The sequence below is a fragment of the Pelophylax lessonae genome (assembly GCF_965119305.1).
Source record: "Pelophylax lessonae genome assembly, chromosome: 4".
Taxonomy (NCBI): domain Eukaryota; kingdom Metazoa; phylum Chordata; class Amphibia; order Anura; family Ranidae; genus Pelophylax; species Pelophylax lessonae.
In genome coordinates, this window is record NC_138771.1 from 439043486 (window position 1) to 439066614 (window position 23129).

Genomic DNA, 23129 nt, shown 5'->3' on the forward strand with positions numbered 1-23129 from the left:
ACTGGGGCATTTTCTATTCCCATTGACCACAGACTGCCCCCACTAACGTCTGAAGGACCGTAAACTGGCTCCATTGTTTAGAAGAATACTCCTGTTACTTTACAGCATGCATTAGATGTGACATATAATTGATTGCTATAGGCAATGGGTCGGCTAGGGCAGTGGTCCTCAACCCTGGCCTACAGGGCCCACTAACAGGCCAGGTTTGCAAGATAACTGAAATACATCCCAGGTGATATCATTTGCTGCTCAGTGATTGCAGTACTCTAGTCTGCATCTCCCCAAGGTAATACTTAAAATCTGGCCTGTTAGTGGGCCCTGAGGACCGGAGTTGAGGACCATTGGGCTAGGGCAACCCTACATGTGCATATCTTTTGAGTGCTGCACAAGCATTTTTCACTTTTTTTTTTTTTTTTTTTTTTTTTACCTAGATTTTTTGTTTTAACCAGTTACTAGGCAAGAAATTGCAAAAAAAAAAAAAAAAAAATGCACAGTTTACATGTGTTTAGGCACACTCTTTGACGTCTATGGGGATAAAAAAAAAAAATGGCAACTGTGCCCCAAACAGCTTATTTGCTTTTTCCAAGCTTTGAGCAAATGGCTTCAAATGGCATTACGCTCAGGTGTGAACCGGCACCATAGGATACAATGGAAACCTTTATGTTGAGCTTTGATGTACTTCTAGAAAAGTGCTTCAAATCGCTCAGGTGTGAACCATGGATTTATAAAAAAAAAAAAAAAAAAAAAAAAAAAAAAGCATGGGAATATCTGCTGAGCATTCGCATGTTAGAAATGTGTAGTCTAGAGCAGTGGTCCTCAACTCCGGTCCCCAGGGCCCACTAACAGGCCAGATTTTAAGTATTACCTTGGGGAGATGCAGACTAGAGTACTGCAATCACTGAGCAGCAAATTATATCACCTGTGATGTATTTCAGTTATGTTGCAAACCTGGCCTGTTAGTGGGCCCTGTAGGCCAGGGTTGAGGACCAGTGGACTCTAGAGAACCTTTTTGATTCTTCTAAAGCCTGATACTCCAGCAGGCTGAAAAAACAGAAGCGTTTGCTGTTCTGATGTTGGTACCGTGATCTCCCTGCTGAGCTATTGTGTTCTGACAAGGGGGCTGCCGCCTCCTTCCAGAAAGTTTGAGAAGTAAGACCGCACTCCGGTTGATATTTTTGTTGAAATCAAAAATTGTTTCCTTTATTCCTCAAAGTAAAAGCTGACACACAGTGTACAAGCAGACGTATTGGTTCATGCGTTTCACGACATTCCCAGTCGCTTACTCATAACCACGCCTCCAGAACACAACGGTCAGCGCTGATTGGATGCCTGTTTTCCAGCATGCCTGGTTTGATGGGCTGTGTACACACGGGGCCAAATGTTGGCCAGTTTCTGTTGAACCGGCTGATATTCAATCACGTGTGTTCTAGACTTAAGTGCTAGTTATGACTCGGGAGATAAACTTAATGTGGCCGAAACGCCTAAAACCACCTCCTCTTCACCCGGTTTTGATATGTCCATTTCATTGCAAGCGATGCTTCTATTGGTTTGATAGTTTGCTAATATTAGGAAGCTCATGGTCAGCTTATTTTGCTAGCTATGAGCTATTCACAAAATGTAATGATGGCTTATTTTACTTATCTTTGCCACTTGAGTAAATGCGTGTTTTCCACCCTTTTCGGTCTCTCCAGTAAGCCATAAATCTCGGATGTGCAGGGAGAGTTAAGAATAAATGGGGATGGCTTGTGGAGAGGGAGCAATGCATCAGGAAGTCAGGCGTGCCGAAGTGACTGGCTGAAGTGCAAAACCACTTGATCAAATGCCCCATCAGCTCCCTCTCTGCAGTGCTCACAAGGCCTGCAGAGCGTTGCCGTTCCATCTTCAAGAGAGAGAAGTTCATACACTGTGACACAGCGATGCAGCACGAATCCAGCGCCAATGTGTGTGTGGATGTCCCTCGCCGTAGTGTGATGTATAGTCTGACACTCTTTTCTGAGAGTTCACCTTTTTACCCTGCCAGAAAAAAAATCATTTTTCAGTTTTTCTGGTGCTTGGCTCCATCCTCAGTGGAAGCATAAAAGACCAGTTAATGACTTTTGGCAGCATTCGTTAATATGACCACATGGTATAAAAAAGAAACCTCAATGTATTTTTATTTTACATACCACCTTTTTCGTGACTTTAGATCACTGAACTTTAGAAGTCCTATGGGGTATCGTGTGTGATTTGTAACACCTGATAGAAGTAGAAGATGTTGGTTAATGGTCCAGAATTTTATTCTATACCCTATAGATCTGCCAGCTGAAATCATTTTTTTTTTCTTTTTTTTAACTTATTCTAGAACTGGCCAGATTGGCCGTTACTGTAGATAAGGCTTACTCATTTTACACGATTACAAAGGTCTTCTTGCCTATCTCTAGATTTGGGGAGACAGGCCAATCCTATTGCAAGTTTGGTATTAGACTGTATTGATAATGGGAGCTGCAGTGGTTCATTCCAATCAGAATTTAATATTAAACTTTTTTTTTTTATTCTTTGTAGTCCTGTACCACACAGGTTTATAATACGTAATTCATTTTTGCGTGGAGAAGTCTTAAAAGTAGAATTCCAGATTTAATTTGACTAGAAATGGTGCATTTGGGCCAAACTGGCCCCTACTTTCCATTTCTATCCTACACTGATCTGGCCACTGTGTGTACTATGTCATACCATTGTAGCATTCACTACATACAATATACAGCGCTCTGATCTGCAGCAGTACAGATGACTAATGCCTCGTACACACGCAACGATTATCGGCCGACCGATCCGCCGTCTTTTGTCCAGTGTTGTTGTGTTGGTTGAAATGCGCTCTAGACTGCGCACAAATTTTCTTGGCCAACAAAAACCAACTGCAGAAGTGATGTCATGTTCTGGTTTACTTTCCGTGTGTTTTTTTTCTTCTCTGAGCATGCCCAGTCTTGCTCATCAGATTTTTGTCTGCCGAAATCTGCACTGACTGATGGAAAATCGGCCGTTATGTTGACGGCCAACAAAAATTTTATAGCCTGCACACCAGATTTTTTTCGGCCGAGAAGTTGGAGTCGGTTGTCAAGCATCATACTAACAAGCCGAAAATCAGCCGATCGAACGTTGGCCAACAATTGTTGCGTGTGTACGAGGCATAAGCAAGTTTACCTAATGAAGTGGCAGGTGAGTATATACCATAATTTTGGGGGACTTGTTGGCACTAAAGGACATCTCTTTACAGGCTAAGGAGGTGTTGAGTGGGATGCCAGGTTCTTTGTAATAGTGCACTTGGCACCCTCCATTTGTGCGCTGTACATTTATAATCCGTTGTTTCAATAAGTTTCAGTAGCTTCTGAAATCAGCTGACGTAGCCTGCGAGCTGAGGCTGCAGCTGTACTAGAGAAATTAGGTTGCAATTATGCCCAAAATTGACTTTCCTCCAGTTAAACAATCGGGTTAATTCACACAAGCAGTGTTCTCTCTCTCTTCTCTATTATAATACTTAATGGCCCTGCAGGGTCCTGTCTTTATTGAACCCTTCCTGTGGAGCTTTGCATTGTGGGTCTTCTTGGTTGCAACAGCTTTGAAAAATATGTACATTGCATTAACTATTGTGAGTTGGAACTCTTGGGATTACTCCATTCACAAACCGACATCCCGTCACAAGATTTCACGCTTTTTTTTATTTCTACCACAATACAACACATCCCACCTCTCAATGAAAGTGAATAGCTTCACTCCAGGCTAGTGTGATGCAAATCAGGGGGTTTGTGCCCCTCGCTAACTCTGTTTTCTCATCACACCCCTTGACAAGCTCTTTAATGCCATTAAGTAGTGTCACAGTTCAGCACAGGGCGAAGGCATGTCAGAAGAAGCAAAACATTGCACATACATTTTAAGTCGAATTGGATTGCCTTCAAAACTATAATATTTGCCTACGCTGTTTACCTATTGTAGGCTATAGATGCGTGACTACAGAAAACACATACACTGAAATGGATCAGGGGAAATGCTTGGTTGCTTTTAGAGCCGATTCACACTGGGGCGACTTGTCAGGCGACCTGGTCGCCTGACAAGTCGCCGTGGGTAGCCTGCCATAGATTAGCACAGGATCCGTTCTAATAGGAGCGACACAAGTCGCTCCGACTTAGAAAAAGGGTCCTGTACTACTTTGGGGCGACCTGCATTGACTTCAATGATATGAAGTCTGTGCATGCCGCTCCGAGGTCACGGTGCACGCTGTGCACCGCGACTTCACAGGTCGCCCTGCAAGTCGGGTTGCTCCTATGTGAACCGGCTCTAAAAGGAAATGTTTGTATAGAGAGAAATACGAATTTTGACGTTGCTGACCTGCATCTCAAAATAAACTAGTTGTTTGGACAACTCTATCTTCATTATTTGAGATCTTGAATCCAGAAAGAAAGATCTTATTTTCATACTTGTTTCAGATTGACATATATTAAAGCCACTGGATGAGCAAGATAACCAGGAAACTTGTTCACATTGAATGTGGCTTTGAAATAATGCAACTTTATCTAAAATCGCACGATTTCAAAGCCGCGTGTCAGTGTGACTTTGAGGACATCTCTGCGGCTTCATGCACAGATGTCTTTGCAAGTCACACCCAAAATCGACAAAATTAGCGCAGGAGCTACTTTTTCAGATCTATGCTGCACCTCAAAGTCGGCGTTGCATCGATTTGAGCATGGTCATGGCTGACAATAGGATGCAACTTCAAATCGCATTACAAGTCGCTTCAGTGTGAACGAGGACTTACTCCAGGTACCCCTTAATCAGGGTGGTTACACAGAGAAACGAATACAAGGAATCTGTGATGAGACATGTAAGGGTTAATTAGCGATTCTGAGTGACAGGAGCACCCGTTAAATTACAGATTTCTGACCTCTCTAGGCAGACAGCTGCTCCGTGCTTATTCTGTGGAGAAAAGTAACCTTTTCACTGTGTGATCGCCGTTACCGGTTTTCAGCTGAATCAGGTTGGCAGTTGACATTGGAACAATGATTCAAGAACAGGCAGATCTTTAACCACTTAAGCCCCGGAAGATTTTACCCCCTTCCTGACCAGGGCCTATTTTGCGATTCGGCACTGCGTTACTTTAGCGGACAATTGCGCGGTCCTGCGACTCTGGACCTAAACGAATTTGATGTCCTTTTTCCCCACAAACAGAGCTTTCTTTTGGTGGTATTTGATCACCTGTGCGATTTTTGATCATGCGCTATAAACAAAAAAAGAGCGTCAATTTTGCAAAAATAATGTTTTTCACATTTTTTTTTTTTATATGAAATACCCCCAAAAAAATGTAAAAATCGAAATTTTTGAACATTTTAGGCCAATTTGTTTTCTGCTACATATGTTTTGGTAAAAAAAAAAATCGCAAAAAGCGTATTTTGATTGGTTTGCGCAAAAGTTATTGCGTTTAATAACTAAGGGAAAGATTTTTGTCTTTTTTTGTGGTTTTTTTTTTTGTTTTGCGGGACTCTGACATTGCGGCGGACAGATCGGACCCTTGACTGACATTTTTGACACTTTTGGGGTTACCAGTGACATTACTACAGTAATCAGTGCTATACATTTGCACTGTTACTGTAAAAATTACACTGGCAGGGAAGGGGTTAACTTTATTTGAGAAGGTGGGGTTAAGTGTGTCCCTAGGGGCGTGATTCTAACTGTGTGATTGGATGTGGCTTGTTGTGTAAGAACAGAGATACGATTCTGCATAACAGAACCGTATGATCTCCATTCTTACACAGGGGAGAATGACAGGGGCTTTGTTTACATTAGCTGCCTGCCTTTCTCCCGCTGTAACGGACTATCGCGAGTGCCAGCGGACATCGGGTCCGCCGGGCACACGCGCTGGGGGGGTCCGTGAACGAGCGGGGGTGGGAGCGCGCCTCCAGCGGCGCTCTCCCCCTAGAGCCTCACAGGCTAGCGACGTAGTACTACGTCGCTTTGCCTGTGAGGGGCTGACTGCCGCAGTAAATATACTGTGGGCGGTTGGCAAGTGGTTAAAGCAACACCATTGCGAAACAAAAAAAAAAAAAACCGTAGTTCCCTGCAAAAAAGTGTTCTACCTTCCCTTGGGGCCAAGCATGTCTATCTTTGCTCTTTGAAGGGCTACCTCCTTTGTTTCACTTTCACTCTATAGCACTTGACACTTCCAGATATGTTGGCAGCCTGTATGTCCTGTCGGGAGTTATGGTTCCATCCTCCGGAAGCTGCCTGAAGTTAAGCCTGGTACACGCAATCAGTTCTTTTTCTTCAACCCAGGGGACTAAACGGAAAAAAAAAATGAAGAGCTCGGGAGGAGCCACTGTACTAACTATCTGATGTTTGTTAGTACAGCGATCTCCCCTGCTGAGCTATTGTGTTTTGATAGAGGGGACTGCCTCCCACCACCACCACAACACACCCGTCAGCATTTACAGCCATTGGCTGGGAGCACTGATTGAATGCTGATCTGCAAAAGGTGCAGAGATTAGAATTATCGAAGGATGCTTAAAAGGTTTTCTGTTTTTTTACTTTTTTGGCCTTTGTTTATTCATGGTATGTAACCAATTCTTTCAGGCTCATGATGGTTAATCATGACGTACAATAGAGCTTCTGTTGTATGGCACAGTTATCTCATGTGTGACTTATTGATCACCTTATCTGCCATCTCACCATGTTGAAACCTGGCAGTGGTTCTATAGCATCTATTGATTCGTTACTCCTTGCTTTCTCCAAAGGCAGATGATACAGTGTGCTAGAAGTTAGTAAATTTGCAGAATAACCAAATACAGCCTATTCTGTAAATAGAATTATGCAGGACAACTATACAGAGTGCCTATCATATCATTGGTATTACTCTGGAACCCCTGACAACCACCCAACTTGTACGGCCCTGTCAGATTTTACTTATAGGTGTTAGTGCAAGAGGATGTCCAACTGGTTACCATGATCTCTTACATATTGAATTTTTCTGTAAGCTTTTGGGGTTGCAAGTGTAGAAGTTGCTATAGACACAAAATTGGTTGACTATTGTTTGAATGTTGGTAGTATGCATTCTGGACAGTCACCTTTGACAGATCAATCTCAAGGGAAAAATCAAGCTAGGATAGATTTTCCAGACCAGCTGCTGCTGTTCACACCAGATAAGGCAGGTTACACGGAGTTTGCCTAGCACATAGTCATGCATGATTTATATCTAAAGTCCTGCAGGGTTAAGCGTCAACCATTAGATGGTCAGACCTTCCAGCAGCAATCTTCAAACATCTGGAAGTGGGTGGCCATGCATGGTCAAAACCTACCCACAATGTGCCAGACAAGTTTTTGGCCATGTCTGCAGTACTTGTTTGTTTTTCTCAACCTAAAGTTGGCCATATGTGATTGAATTTCAAATGTATGGCTTCACAATTTCATAAATGGTTCTGCTGTAAGATTTTGCTCAATCAGCGCTTGCAGCCAATGATCAGTGTATTCTGACAGTGGGGGAGTTCTGCTATACAATTACACAGCAGGAAGGATTTCCCTATGTGCCTCAAATGTGTGGATGGGGAAATTGGCTCAGGTTTTTTGGTTCAGCCTGCTAAATGTCAAAATGTATGTCACCCAGGATTCTGAACAAGATAGGTTGAAGGGCTCTAGGGTACTTGTCTATATTAGAGGAAAAATGTTTTTTGTTTCCTCTGTGATTGGTAAAATCAGTTTTCGGACCTGGAGATTTCTTAGTGATCCAGGTGGGAGGAAATCTCCAATCCTGGGACCAGGATTTAAGAATAGCAAGGTCACTGTGCAGGTGAGTCCTGGGCTTTTTAAGAGTCAGGACCAGGGTTCTGGGCTCCACCTTCCCAAGGAGTCCATGTGGGAACAAGGGATTGGCCACAAGCATGCATGTCTGCACAGTAAAGTCTGACAGAACAGACAGAGGGCCCAAGCCTATGGGCTGAAACAGCAGGAGACACCAGAGGTATTGCATTTATACATGAAACTAGGGACACGGTTATATGGTCGAGGACCGAGGCATAAAGCCTGAGCAGTGGTGCTGCTAGAGAGTGCCAGGAGGCTGAATCTTTGTTTTTCATTGATGGTGGATACCCATGCGTAGGCAACTGTTTGTTTTGATGGCTATTTGTCTTGTTTCTTATTAATAAAAGTAGGCCAACGAGGCCTTAAACAGCATATCTGGTGTGGAATCTGCTCACTGTTGAGCTCTACACTTATACTACAGTAAATAACCCCCAACATTACACCATATATGGCCTGCTTTTGTAGGGGTCAAAATGCTCCAAAAGATTTGGAACAGTGGTTTGTGTTTAGGAATGTCCATTTACTCCAAAAAGCAAATCCTTTAAAGGCAAAACCATTTTCAAATACTTTTGAATGACATTTAGGTCATTGAATTTACTGATAAAAATTTTCGTAAAATGTTTTTATGAAAATCTGATGATTTTAGTGTACTATAGTAGTTAGGACATTAAAGGATAATGAATAAGCCTTCATCTGCTATACTATGCAAATGTTCTCAGATAAGTGTATATCCTGATGTGTTTAGCTGATTGCCTTCTTGCACGTAGCATTGTGTGTGCCTTCACACCTATTTATTAGTCTTTAAGGTGGTCTAGCAAATTGCCTGTTGGTTATCTAACAGGTGATAGGCCTTGTGTTTCTATTATGCTTCATGACTCTAAAGCCCCGTACACGCACAACGATTATCGGCCGACCGATCGGCCGTCTTTTGTCCAGAGTGGTGTTTTGTTGGTTGGAATGTGCCTAGACTGCACACAAATTTTCTCGCCCGACAAAATTCTACTTCAGAAGTGATGTCATGTGTTGGTTTGCTTTCTTTGTGTTGTTTCTTCACTGAGCATGCCCAGACTTGCTCATCAGATTTTTCCCTGTCGAAATCTGTACTTACTGCACGAAAATCGGCCGTTGTATTGACGGCCAACAAAAATTTTATAGCCTGCACACCAGATTTTTTCGGCCAAAAAGTCGAAGTCGGTTGTCGGAAGCATCATACTAACAAGCCGAAAATCGGCAGATCGGACGTTGGCCAAAAATTCCCTGCCAATTTTCGGCACGTGTGTACAGGGCTTGAGGGAGCCTCCGTAATTTATCTCCACTCACACAGCACTCCCCTTTTTTTCCCCTTAGGACCACAGTCCTTACTTGTCAGAGGTTGGTAGTTGTGGAATGAAAGACCCTTTTGATTAACTGCAGCTAACTTGGGGATGACAGGCTCATTTTTAAAAGTAAAGGAGAAAGGTCTGTTGATATTTAGAAGGAATAGGAGATCTCGGCAGGGGAGGTGGTGGCTGGTAATGGGGGAGGTAGAACGATGTAGTCTAGAGCTAAACAGAACCTGCTTGTGTGCAAACAATGGCTCCATTTAAGGATCTTGACGCTGTGTGATTAAGTAATTGTATGGGCTTCCTGCTTTTGTCCCCATCTTCTATACCCTCCTATACATTCTGGTATATTGTATACACTTCCTATTTCTCTGCATACAATACTGTCCGCCCACCTACCGTACACCTCAGCTATCAGCTGTAGAGAAGGAATTGTTTTATTACATTTTATGTTTGGTTTCCCTTTAGATGGATACACCACACTGCTTGTTCTGCTAACGTGATCATGAGATAATTACACATTACTACTAACTAGTGTTAAAGTTATGATTACCTCTACAAGCCTTAAAGGAAACATCCCCTTGAGACTGACTTATGTTACTTGCCTACAAAAAAAAGAAACCGGAGAATGGAATTTTCTGCTTTCCAAATACCTGGCTTGGCTTGGTAGGGCTTTCCAAATACTTGGCTTGGTAGGGATAACTGAGTCAAGACAGGATGCGGTGACACTGTTTGGCACAAAGCCGGTCTAGCAACATATGCAGCTGTTGTGAGGTTGGGTATCTATAAATGGGAACGTTTTCATAGGAGTTGGTGACAGTGGCCCATAGTATCAGTTTTGTTTGGGCTTACCCTTTTAAAGTTCTCATAAACTAGCAGATGGGACCAGTGTGAAACAGATGGGTCGTTCATAGGTTTGGTCATACATTTGTGTCAAATATCACAATTTAAACAGGCATGCAGGAACTTGTTTGTACAAAGTAATCCACTTATCCTGATTTTAAAGCCTAGTACACACGCAACGATCTTCGGCTGACCGATCGTACGTCTTTTGTCCAGAGTTGTGTTTTGTTTGGAATGTGCCTAGACTGCACACAAATTTTCTCACCCGACAAAATTCTACTTCAGAAGTGATGTCATGTGCTGGTTTGCTTTCTTTGTGTTCTTTCTTCTCTGAGCATGCCCAGACTTGCTCATTAGATTTTTCCCTGTCTAAATCTGTACTGACTGCACGAAAATCGGCCGTGTTTTGACGGCGGACAAAAATTTTATAGCCTGCACACCAGATTTTTTTCGGCCGAAAAGTCGGAGTCGGTTGTCGGAAGCATCATACGAACAACCCGAAAATCGGCAGATCGGTCGTCGGACGAAAATTCCCTGCCGAATTTCGACGCGTGTGTACGAGGCTTTACTTTTATTGGTAATTCTATCAAAGAACTCCATTGATACCATCATTTTTTAATAGTTATATTTTTATTTCATTTAAGTGAATGGTTTGTAAGTCCCATCACCACCTTCTAAAGATGAACTTCACCTCTTGTGTATTTTTTAAAAAAATCCCTTCTTACATTTTTAATTTGGTTATCTTTAGGAAATGTACTTGTACACCCAGCGAATCCAGTGCTCGTTTATGATCAGCCGCCACTCTGCTACCCAACTGGATTCTGTGCTGCCATCTTCATCTGTCATGGGGAGATAGCTGTCTTCTGCAAATTTTTGCAATCGGCCCCCTGACCATGGTCCATAGTTACATAGTAGTTGAGGTTGAATAAAGACAATAGTCCATCCAGTTCAACCTGCGTAGGTGTCTGCGGCCTTAATCATTTCCCATACCCTTCAATGTTTTGATCCTTGAGATGTATGTCCAAGAGTCTCTTTAAAAGTAGCCATACTCACCGAAGTTACTGCCATTTGTGGTAGAGAATTCAACAGTCTTGTAGCCCTTACTGTAAAAAAAAAAAAAAACCCTACGTTAAAAAGCTTCTCCTCTAATTGCATTGTATGGCCTTGTGCCCTCATGCATTCACGTGTTTACATGTTTTATACTTGTGTTTCAAAAACAGAAACCTTTCCGTAAATTTGCGGCAAAAATAGCGGTTTCTGCACCATTAGACACTTTTTTTTTTTTTTTTTTTTATCGGCAAAATGTCTGAAACACCATTTTTCGGGCCACCAAAATTTTAAGTGCATCTCTACATAAAAGGATACATGACTCTTCACTAGTCATTCCTTATTAGATGCCTGACAGTTTTTAGGCAGCCAAAAGGTGGCTATGACCTATTTCCTACAGAAAAGTGTGTTTTATTTTGAATAATTTGCGATACCCTTACTACCAAGTTCCTCGACCTCCAATCCCAAAAATGACACCAGGTTATCTGAGTTAGGAAGAAATCCTCTACAAAAAAATTCTGCAGTTCTAGATCTGGAAGGCTGAACCAACATAGGATGTTAACAGTGAATGTACAAAGCAGTACTAAGCGCCAATGGCTCATGCTGCTGTCAAGCCTCCTGTTAGGAGAGAGAGGAGCAGTGCTGCTGTAGACTAGCACAGCGCAGGATCGAGATCTGACTTGGGTAAGTATTTCATATTTAAGTGGGGAGCTGACCATGAAAGGTGTGTGTTTGGGGGTTTTTTTTTTTTACCTTGCAGAGATTACTTTTAAGGCAAAAAACATTTTCCTGTTACAACCACCTTACTGATTTCCCCCAATCCGAATGCTACCTAGCAATCCTTTTAACACTGGATTAACTATCTGCTACAGATACCCTTCTCCCTGCAGTGAGATCCTCTGAACAGATATCGAACATCCATTTTTAAAAGATGCTATTGCCAGTTCTAAGCTTATGTTCATGTAGGGATAGTTAAGTATAATTCTGAATTCCAAATGGAGATTTTCACTATGCAGCAATATGCCTGAGCATTGCAGGCTTGGTAATCCCCAAAAGATCTGATTATGCCTTAATACATCAAATCTCTTGCAAGTATGTAGATATACATAAATCTGAATCCGGGCAAATGGTTAAATCCATAGCTCAGATACCAATGTATGCACTGATTTAATTGCTAAAGTATTTTTAATCCTGTTCAGCTTGTCTTGTGATCCTGGCTGCACAACCAGGTACCTGAATTCCAGTTCATTTAAGTGCTGCTTGGTCAAAGGCTTGACCCCAGCTTGCTGATTGGAAAATGAAGGAGCACATTTTCTTCTGTATGCTTATTCATTAGACTGTCAACACTGTGTAAAGCAGTGTTCTGTAGATGTGATTGAGACAGAATTTGATTACATAATCAAGCTGTAAAAAGCCCAACCCAAACCATAACTTTTTTTTTTTTTCTATTGCATTGGAGCCCCTCCCCCCCCCCCCCCCCCACATCAGATTCCAACCCTTCAGGTTCCCTTCTTAGGGAGACTTCCTCAGGGACCTATGCCTCGAGGAAAAGACCAGAGTATGCATGTAGAATTCTACAGTGTGAATCCTCAATTTACTCAACCTGAATTCCAGTGTTTTTTTTTTTTTTTGACAATCGATTTTTGTGTATATGTAACAGGAATAAAATGTTTTAACATCTGTCTGACGTTTGACTTTAGTGGTCCTGGTTTACTTTATTCATGGCAACCTTTTAATGCTTGGTATTTGACCTGAAAGAATTCTGGTCTTTATCAGTAACTAACTTTTTTTCTGTGCCCTGTCTATTTGGAGCAGTAAATCACACTGCCCATCCTCTAGTAGATAAGGCTGCTACTTCAGTAGTGTATCTGTCTAGCCAGCCAGTGTCTGGACAGTTTTACTGAAGGCCATGGGAGGACACAGATTTACCCTATTTTGTAATTTATTTATTTTTCTATCCAGCGCTTGTAAAGCTTCCCGTACATAATTTCACAGAGGTTGGCGTGATGGGTCTCCTAGGGGCGGCCTTGTGCAGGAGCCCATTTCCTGTAATTATCCATCTGGTTCATACACCTGGGCAGCGTAATCTGCGTTTATGGCTCATAGACATTGGAGGTCAATTTGTGCAAAATACAAAATATTTTCTTAGGGACTTGAAATTGCCGAAAAACTACCAGGGATGTAAACGGCAAAGCAAAATGTTTTTAATCTTTTGAACTTCTTCCAGAAACATTTTCTCTACGCGCTGAATATTCCAGGCTGCTGTATATTTTCTTACAATCAAGACGTGCTTGCCCTGTATGTTTAAGTATATATTTTTGCTAAAGCGTTGAAACATGGATTAAAATATAAAACAAGGATGAGAGAACAAATTTTGTGCATCACGAACCATGACTTTTTTTTTTTTTTTTTAATACTTCGGCAAAACCTTTTTCGTTTTGGATAGAGTGGATGGGGATTAGAACACCTGTCAGTTTTTTTATTGCTATCTGGGCCCCCATTAAAGACCTTCTCCCTCCTCTATTTGTCCTGTTTACCATTATCATTGAAAGTAAAATAAAATCCCAAATTTTGGGTTGTCCCCAGTAAAAGTAAGTAAAAGAGGGGAAATCTTCTGATGGGGACACTAATTCTGATGGCCTGGGGGTCCCCAAAGGATTCCCTTAAAGAGGTTGTAAGCCTCGAAGGGTAAAAAATACTTTGACAAAAGCATAATGAGCTAGTATGCATTGCATGCTAGCTCGTTATGAAATACTTACCTTAGAACAGGGGTGTCCAAACTATGGCCTTCCAGCTGTTAAGGAACTAAAATTCCCATGAGGCATTGTAGATCTCTGACCATTCACAGACCTAACTAGGCATGATGGGATTTAGTTCTGAACAGCTTGAGGGCCATAGTTTGGACATAGCTGCCTTAGAACGAAGCACTCCAGTGGCAAACCGCACACCACTGAGACAGCTGACATCTTCCCCCAGTGTTACTTCCAGATTTGCGGGCTCCGGCCTTTTGAATGCCAGAAGCCATGATGACGTCACGTGCGGGAGCCGCCGTTTATGGCATGGGCTCTGAAGGTCCAGCACGGTAAGCCGTACCTTCAGAGCGCATGCGCCGATGACAGAGATATTCACAGTACCTAGAGGTAAGCCTTTTATAGATTGTAAGCTCTAGTGAGCAGGGCCCTCTGATTCCTACTGTATTAAAGTGTATATTGTATTTGTACGGTCTACCCCCAAGTTGTAAAGCACTGTGTAAACTGTTGCTCTATTTAAATCCTATAGTATAATTATATTATTTATTATTACTATTATTATTATTTATTATTATTAGCCTCGGTTCACACTAGGGCGACCTGTGAGGCGACCTGGTCGCCTCACAGGTCGCCGCAGGTCGCCTCCCATAGGGAAGCTGCGGACCCGTTCTATTAGGAGCGACACAAGTCGCTCCGACCTAGAAAAAGGGTCCGGAGCTTCTTTGGGGCGACCAGGAGGCGACCGCCATAGACTTCAATGTTATGAAGTCCGTGGCGGCCGCTCCGAGGTCGCGGTGCGCTGCTCGCACCGCGACCTCGGAGGTCGCCCCGGGAAGTAGTGTCGCGGTAGTGTGAACCGGCGCTTAGGCTTACCTATAGGTACAAGTAAAAACAAAGACTTCCACTTTAATCTGCAGGGATTCCCTCACTTCCTTTTTGGTTATGGGACAGGAAGTAAATGGTAAATCTCCCCAATGGGGGTACAGATGGCAAAAAAATTAAACTAATCGGGATTATGACCCTTCCCTACTCTATCCTTACTCTGCCCATCTTGGACATTGAGGATAGCCTTTTTCTACTTGAAATAATTTTTGGCAAAAAAAACTTGGAACACCCATTCTTGGTCAATTATTGGTTTGTCTTGTTCTTAGACATGATTATACACCATTGGTGAACACACCACTCAAAGATGAACTGAAAGTGAACATGGCTTGTACTGACTGGTATACTGCAAATACTTTGCCCATGTGGTAATGGACATCAATGTAAATATTCACAAAGTTTGACTCCTTTCACACGGGCGGTGCACCTGACAAGAGTCCATTCTGCTCAGCGGGGGATCAATCCCCTGATCTCCGCTGAGCAGGCGGATGACGGCTCTGTCTTCGCTCTGTGTGCAGAGACAGAGCTGTCAGATCCCCGCCATAGAGGGGAGATCGTTCTCATCCGATCCTCCAGATGGATGGAAAATAGGGTTACCTTCTGTCTGGATTTCATGGACAGGATCGGATCCGAGAGCAGCGGCTGTTAGTGGACATGTCACTGCTTACATCCGCCGTTATATAGGACTGCATGGAGCATCTGATCTGGTCCGCCTGACAAACTGACAGGCGGATCAGAAAGCCTGTGTGAAAGGGGCCTTAGACTGATAGACGGGTGATGGAGACAAATTACCAAGAGTAGGATTGTCATAGTAGCTTCCTGGCTGTCCCTTTTGACAGGCAATCACCCTCTCTGTAGCCAGTGAGGTGTCCCAGTCATGGGTCTTAACCACTTAAAGACCAAGCCTATTTTTGGCACTTGGTGTTTACAAGTTAAAATCCTATTTTTTTTTTTTTTTTTGCTAGAAAACGACTTCGAACCGCCAAACATTATATATATATATATATATATATATATATATATATATATATATATATATATAATATTTTTTTTTTTAGCAGAGACCCTAGAGAATAAAATGGAGATCGTTGCAATATTTATTTGAATTTAAAAAATAAGAAAACAGTAAAGTTAACCCCATTTTTTTTCCATAATGTGAAAGATAATGTTACGCTGAGTAAATAGATACCCAACATGTCATGCTTCAAAATTGCGCACGCTCGCGGAATGACGACAAACTTTGGTGCTTAAAAATCCCTTAGGTGACATTTTAAAAATGTATACAGGTTACCAGCCTAGAGTTACAGAGGAGGGGATTCTAGGGCTAGAATTATTGCTCTCTAATGATCGTGGTGATACCTCACATGTGTGGTTTGAACACCGTTTACATATGTGGGCGGGGCTTCCATATGCATTCGCTTCTGTGCGCGAGCTAACGGGGACAGGGCGCTTTAATTTTTTTTTTCCTGTTTTATTTTATTTATTATCTTTATTTTTACACAATTAAAAAAAATAGAATAAATAAAAAAATTTATAATTTTTATTCCTATTACAAGGAATGTAAACATTCCTTTTAATAGAAATATCCATGACAGGACCTCTTTATTGTGAGATCTGGGGTCAAAAAGTCCTCAGATCTTACAAGTACACTAAAGAAAAAAAAAAGTTAAAAAATCGTCTTTCAGCTGGTTGCTAGGTAACGTCGTTTGTTGCTCCGGTTCTCCAAGACCATAGTCGAGTGAGGGCCATTTTGCCTTCACTCGACTTCCTGTCTCTGAGGATCCGGGACCGGATCGTTTTCCCAGCTGCCGGCGGGTCTGGTAAGCGGGAAAAAGGACCGGGACGCAGCGGGAGGGGGGGGGCACCTATTCTGCCGCACCGTAAGGGTGGTCCCGCGGCGAATCCGCCACTGGGACCACCCTTTTCTGAAAGCCAATCGCCCGCCGTTGAAAAAAATACCGGGGTTATGGCAGCTATCTGCTGCCATAACCCAGGTATTTAGTGTCAAATGACCGACGTAAATCGGCGGGCGGGCGGTAGGTGGTTAAAGTGGGTCATAGATGGTTTCTTTAAAAGAGTGGATGGAGCAACCCACCTGCTGGGACACTATATTCTGATAGCAGGACTCTCCGCTGTCAGAACACACTAATCGGCATCTGCTAGCTGATGCAAGTTTTGTAGCTTATCTGTTTTCAACAGAAGTTGACCTAACGTTCAACTTCTAAAGATCTACTTTCAAATCTTTAAAATCTGCTTCTGTCTAATGGAGTCGGCCACACGTGGATCAAAATATGGCGGGTCCCTTCTGAACCATCTGAATTTGAATCCATCCGTGGCTGGTTTAACACTGCTACATCTTTATCCACTATCAACGAGAGCAACATCATGCTGCCTCCACTACAGAGGGAGCATTTCCATAGGGAAAACTAAGCAGCCTCTTAGCAATCACTAGTGGTAGGATCAGCCTTGGGGCTATATCAGACACGCAATTTTGTAGCGTTGATTAATTACTGCTACAAATGGCTAATGTCAGCGATTAACAACACTTTGTCTCTAAGAAGCACTTTGTTGCTGCTTAGTTAAACTAGTGTTACAACATTGGGTCGGTGTGCTTCACTACAAATCTCTCTTAGTGCTTTGTAAGCCATAAAAGTATATGCAGAGTGTTGCTGGAATGAAACACTAAGGGCCTTTTCACACGAGGCTGATCCGTTTTGATGGACTTACTGAGCAGGCAGATGACAAATCTGTCTCCGCTCACTGTGCAGAGGTGGACCTGTCAGAGTCCACTTTCCTCTATGGGGAGATTGGATGAAAAAAGTCAGCCTGTCCGTTTTTTAATCCAATCCGACCCACTGGACAAACTTTTGTGCTTAAAAATCCCATAGGCGACACTTTAAGAATTTCTACAGGTTACCGGCTTAGAGTTACAGAGGAGGTCTAGGGCTAGAATTATTTCTCTCACTCTTACCGATCGTGGCAATACCTCATGTGTGGTTTGAACCCCGTTTACATATGTGGATGGGGCTTCCATATGCGTTCACTTCTGCGCGCGAGCTAACAGGGACAGGGCGCTTTAATTTTTTTTTTCCCTATTTTATTTTATTTTTACACACTCTCCTCTATGGGGAGATTGGATGAAAAAAGTCAGCCTGTCCGTTTTTTAATCCAATCCGACCCACTGGACGCATGGCAAACGTATCGCCATATGCCTGTGTTCAGTGGATTTTGTCGGATCAGATGTCAGCGGACTGATGTCAGCAGATAGGTCATCTGCCTCCCCATAGAGGACAATGGTTGGCCTGATTTGGGTCTGGTCTGGGAATGGACTGGACCAGCTCTGTCTGATCGTATCAAAGAGGCCTAAGGTTGGGGTAACACTTGCCCACAGGCTGGTTGTGGGTGCAGGAATTGCACTTGTTCCTGCAGGCAAATCGCGCTGCTCTTAAGAGACCTTCATTTTGAATGGAACCCCCACACCTCTGCTCGCAACATGCTTGTGCGTGTGGGAAATGCAGGGAAATCACATGGTCAACAACACCATGCAGTTAACCAGCGGCTTGCTCCTTTTTTTTCTGTGGGAAACCGGAGCACAGCAGCCCATTCAAATTAATAGGCTGTCGTACCCCAGCAAACGCAAGCCACACAGCCTGCAATAGTATGAACTGAGCCAGAAGCCTGGTTCACATGTGCGATTTCAGATGTTACTTGAGTCGCATAAGAATGGAAATCGCATTGTTTAAATAGTGTCCGTTTACATCAATGCGACTCGGCAAAGAGCAATTTTTAGAAAAGTTTCCTGTACTACCGGTGTGATTCCAGTGCAGTTGTGGCCCCATAAACTATGCAAACATTATCAAAGTTCCATCCAAGTAGCACTACATGATCACACTGAAAGTGGGGATAAAATCATATTGCAGCATTGTGAACTTAGTAAATTTTACAGCAATCTCTAACGAAGTCTGAGTTGCCACTTCCATAGAAAATACTTGATTTCTGTTACACAAAAAAAATTAATGGCTGTGAATAAACCAACTGTTTGACATGGCCCTTAGGTGCCTGCAGTGATTTATTTTTAACTTTCTTTAACTGCCTGCTTCCTGTGAGCTGTTCAGCGTTCAGTTTCTCAGCAGGTTTGCCTATGTGTCATCTACTGATTAAAAAGTAGACAAATAGTCGTCATCTTTTCACCTGTCTTGTAAAGTTTCTTCTGTTTTTTTATTTTTGTCGTTTCCTCCTTGGCACTTGTCGCCCCCTTCTACGTTGGCTTGACTTAGAGCAGGCGTGGGAGTCTCTAGGGTTTCCATTGTACAACACAAAGCCTTGGAAATGCAGGCTGTCACACGGGACGAGGGAGGCACAAGCACTAGGGGAGGGAGGGGACTGACAAGTAACACTAAAGGAACAGCTCGCTGGCTCCTTATCATCGAGGTGTTACCTTCTGAATCATCTCTGATACGGAGCTGTCCCACCTACCTGGATAAACGGCAATCAACAGACTGAGGAGGAGGCAGCTGCCGTTCTTCTCCCGGGAGGCAGCGAGCAGAAGGTGGGAATTGTAAGTGTAGCTTTTGGATTCCACTATGTGCACCTGTTGTCGTGTAGACTAGGATGTTGTAGCTGCTACAATTCCTATGTACTCTCCTCTCTCTCTTTCTACTCTCTTGGGTGTGCTCGTGTGTAATTTTTATTTATGTTGGCACAGGGGGTGGACAAATTTTAATAAGCAGTTTAGGAGCCAGCCTGTCCAATCCAGAAGTCAGCAGGATTTGTTTTAGAAGCAGGCTTCATTGACGACGGTTAAAGAAAACCTCAAAAGTTAGGTGCCAGCTGTAATTTTTAATGCACATTGGCTACCTGTCTCCCTTAACTAGCCAACGTGTGCCCGTCCTGTGTGGCCAAGGTTGGATGTTACAAAGGCTTTAAAATGTAATGTAGCGTGTAGTACGAAATGTTGCCACATAGTACAATACTAGGAATATGATATGCTCCTATAATCCAGTCCCCCCACTGGCAAAAACGGAAGTCCAGTTTATCTAGTCTGTTATCCAATTTAAATATGATCATACAGCGGCTAATCTACCCTAGGGAAGCCATACTTATCAGAGCATAGAAGGCTTCAGAACTATATAGCGTGCTTCCATGTAGCCAGAAGCTGTAATGCATACTTTTAATCGGTTTCTTTTATGATCGATCGCTACTGACAGGAAAAATCGATCGATAGTCGTCAACCTGTCTGATCGATGCCCACACATGGGGAAGTGGATTTCGACCGTTAGTTAAGATATGATCAATAGTTATTTAGGATGTGGCACCTGCAGAGAGCCTTTCTCACTATTTTAAGATATAATAAATGTTCTAAATCACATTTCCGCTTCCGCCATGTAATCTTTTGGAAAGATCGTATTTCTAAACCCAGTTTCTTAGTGCCGATAATTGATGCAATGCGATTTAATATTTAGTTTGATTCAATCATCTGAAATTGAGTCTAGATCCGTTGTAAGGGAAGTTTATAGCTATTGGATTGTTTGTGGACTTGATCTTTTTGATCAAATTGCACATCAATCAGATAAAAGTATGGCCGGCATAATTGTTGAATGCTTTTCAGTAAGAACAAATGGTGAATATTGGTGTTGTGGGTTGTGTCGCCAAGAACAAATGGTGAATATTGGTTTTGTGGCCATTTGATTCTTGCACAGACCAGTAGTACTCCAGCCATCCATTACTCCTCACGAGAGATCTAGATCTGTGTCTACTCCCGCCCACTACTAGATCTCTTTTTCCTCCTAGTTTGATGAACGCAAGGCGGCGTCATGACTGTACCCTCCGGCGTGAAGCAGCGCTTTTACAGTAAAGGGATCCGCCCTTTCTTCTGGATTAGGGGAATTTGGGGGTCTCTTCTGCATTGGAGATATAACGGCTGAAATCTGCATTGCTTTTCTCTGGAGGATATACTTTGTACTCAAAAGTTTCAAACCAGAACCTGATTGGTTGCATTGGCTGCACCTTCTTTTTATAGTTCAATAACCTTTGTTCCTAACGTTGCACAATGTTCAACAGATAAGCCCCCTCCTCCCCATCAAAGCATTTGATTAAAAATAGGTGTTCATTTTTCTCGATGTAATGACATTTCCACGGTTCCTTTTTTTTTTTTTTTTTTTTTCCTTTGCAATTTGTGTGTTTTCCTCCTAACCTACTCCCCCTACATGTAATATGAGAAATTGTGACGTTCCAGGTAACTGACTTGTGAGCTAGGGCAGAGGTCGTTGCGGCTGCTGCAGAGAGGAGCTGTCGGTGGCCATGGTGCTTGGAGCTCTAGTGAAAGTTGTAATCTAATGATTGGCTTCGGTTTCGAGCTTGGGGGAGCCAGATCTAAGGTGGCTTTGTGGCACCTACAAACAGAATTACTCTTGGGTGCCGTTCTGTTAAGGCTAGCCTGCAGGTGACACTCACACCTTAGATAATGAAATCCAAGTGAAGACCACAATCTTTGCGTTTTGGAGGGGTAATATCCGATAGTAGATTTTACACTATTACCCTTTTTTCTTTTAGAGAACATTGCTGTGTTTTTACCAAATTCCTTAAAATATAGTTAGTTTTGGTGTGTGGGTGTTACTGTTTTTGCTTTGTGTATGTTTGCTTACTCATGTTTTGGATACAACCGCTTGCATGCTGAGCTTTTTAGGTTTCAGCGTGAATGCATTTGCATGTCTATGCAATGCTTCTATGGGTAAAACAAATGTTTTTGTGCTTGGTTTTGTTTTTGTTTTTCTTTTGTTTTTTCTGAAATTGGTTAATATCTTTTCGTAAAGAACTTTGTCCCTATACTTAAAGATATAGCTACAGACCTGACTATATGGACGAAACCCACTTTTTCATGGTTCGGAAGAGCTGCAACTTTAAAAATGTTCTCCCATGCCTCTTGTACCTTCTCCAAACCATTCCAATTGAGAAGGCAGTTACATAGTCGGGTTGAAAAAAGACAAGTCCATCCGGTTCAACCTGAAGAAAAAAATTGGTCGATTTTGGCCAGAGATGACAACCGTTCTTTCAGTGGTACCAGCTGGGCACATCTGTCGCAAAACTCTGACCTGGGCGGGAGCGAGACGTTGGACAGGTTTAAAAAAAAAAAAAAAAAAAAAAAAAAAAACCTTGGAACTCCTTTCACACTGATCGGTTTGATACGCAAAAAAAAAAGCAAATGTATCCCTATAAATCCTTTGAAACTCTTCACACCAATGTGTTGCAGCTGCAGGGCATTTTTAAAGGCTGCCTTCACACTGTTCTTTTGAGAAAAAAAAAAAAATGCAGTAAAAACGCATTGGCGTTTTTTTTTTTTTTTTTTTTATTTATTTTTTTCATGTTTTTTGGAGTCTTGACTTCAATCATACACCTGTAAAATGTAGACCTATGACTCCAACACATCACGGTGTGTTTTTGATAGGTTTTCTTTAAAGATCAATGGGAGATTTGTTTTTGGTGTGCTTTTGAAAAGGGCACCAAAGATTCAGCATAGGTATCCAGGACCCACAGCAAATAAGTGTGATGAGTTCCATCAGATTTTAAAGGGTTGTATTTTTCTGCCAGTTTTGTTTTTGGTATTACCCCAAAAACAGATCAATGTGAAAGGGGCCCTAAGACCATTGAAATGAATGTCAAAACACATCAAAAACGCACGCGCAGTGCATTTTTTTTCTTTTGTCACATGTCAAAATTTTACATGCCGGGAGTCAGGAATCCAGAAAATGTACCAAAAACAGAAGCATGTGTGTGTTTTTTTTTTTTTTTTTTTGGAAACCCTAATCATGTTTTAAGAACACCAGTGTAAAAGGGCCTTTTTTTTATATGGACCCGTCTTTACACATTTTCACACCTGAGCGATTTGAAACTAAAGCTACCCCCCATAGATGGTTACAAAATAGTTTGAAAAAAAACATTCCAAACGCTCGATCTTTCGACTTTTTAAATATTAGGGGGCGCTTTTCGATTCTCGAAATGCAAAGTTTATTGGCAAAAAAAATTAAGTCATGTCAATTCTTATTGCGGAAACTAACGATTTTCTAAACGTTAGTAGTGGAATCGATTGCAAACCATTCGAAAAACTTTACGACGTCAGAAATATGTAGTTGCTGAGTGGCAGGGTTCACAAAAAAAATATTTTTCATTTCTGCTGATCGTGCAAGCGTTCAAAAAAAAATGTACCATTTATGTTGTTAATGACTGATAACCTGTCGACAAGTGGAGGAAAAATTTTGACACAATGATGGCGTTTTATCGCATGCGCATTCGACAGATCTTTATTGAATATAAACGTGTCTGGGTTTATAATAAATATATATATATATATATATATATATATATATAATATAATTTTTTTTGATTTTTTTTCTAACCATCTATTGCCAGATTTCCATTATATTCAGTAGTGTACGTTCACACCTGAGCGTAGTGTCACTTAAAGCTCATGAAT

General features: G+C 42.1%; 1 protein-coding gene across 4 annotated transcripts in view; it reads left to right on the forward strand.

Moving 5' to 3' along the window:
• PCDH1 (protocadherin 1) overlaps nucleotides 1-23129 on the forward strand; it is a gene marked incomplete at its 5' end in the record, with an annotated part of 305412 nt that overhangs the window by 32823 nt on the left and 249460 nt on the right. The window contains one exon of one of the 4 annotated variants that reach the window (XM_082256092.1): nucleotides 19077-19217. The exons of 2 other annotated variants lie outside the window; for them this stretch is intronic. Of the gene's footprint in view, nucleotides 1-19076; nucleotides 19218-23129 lie in introns of those variants that run through there. One more of the 4 variants, XM_082256091.1, reaches the window with a different exon arrangement.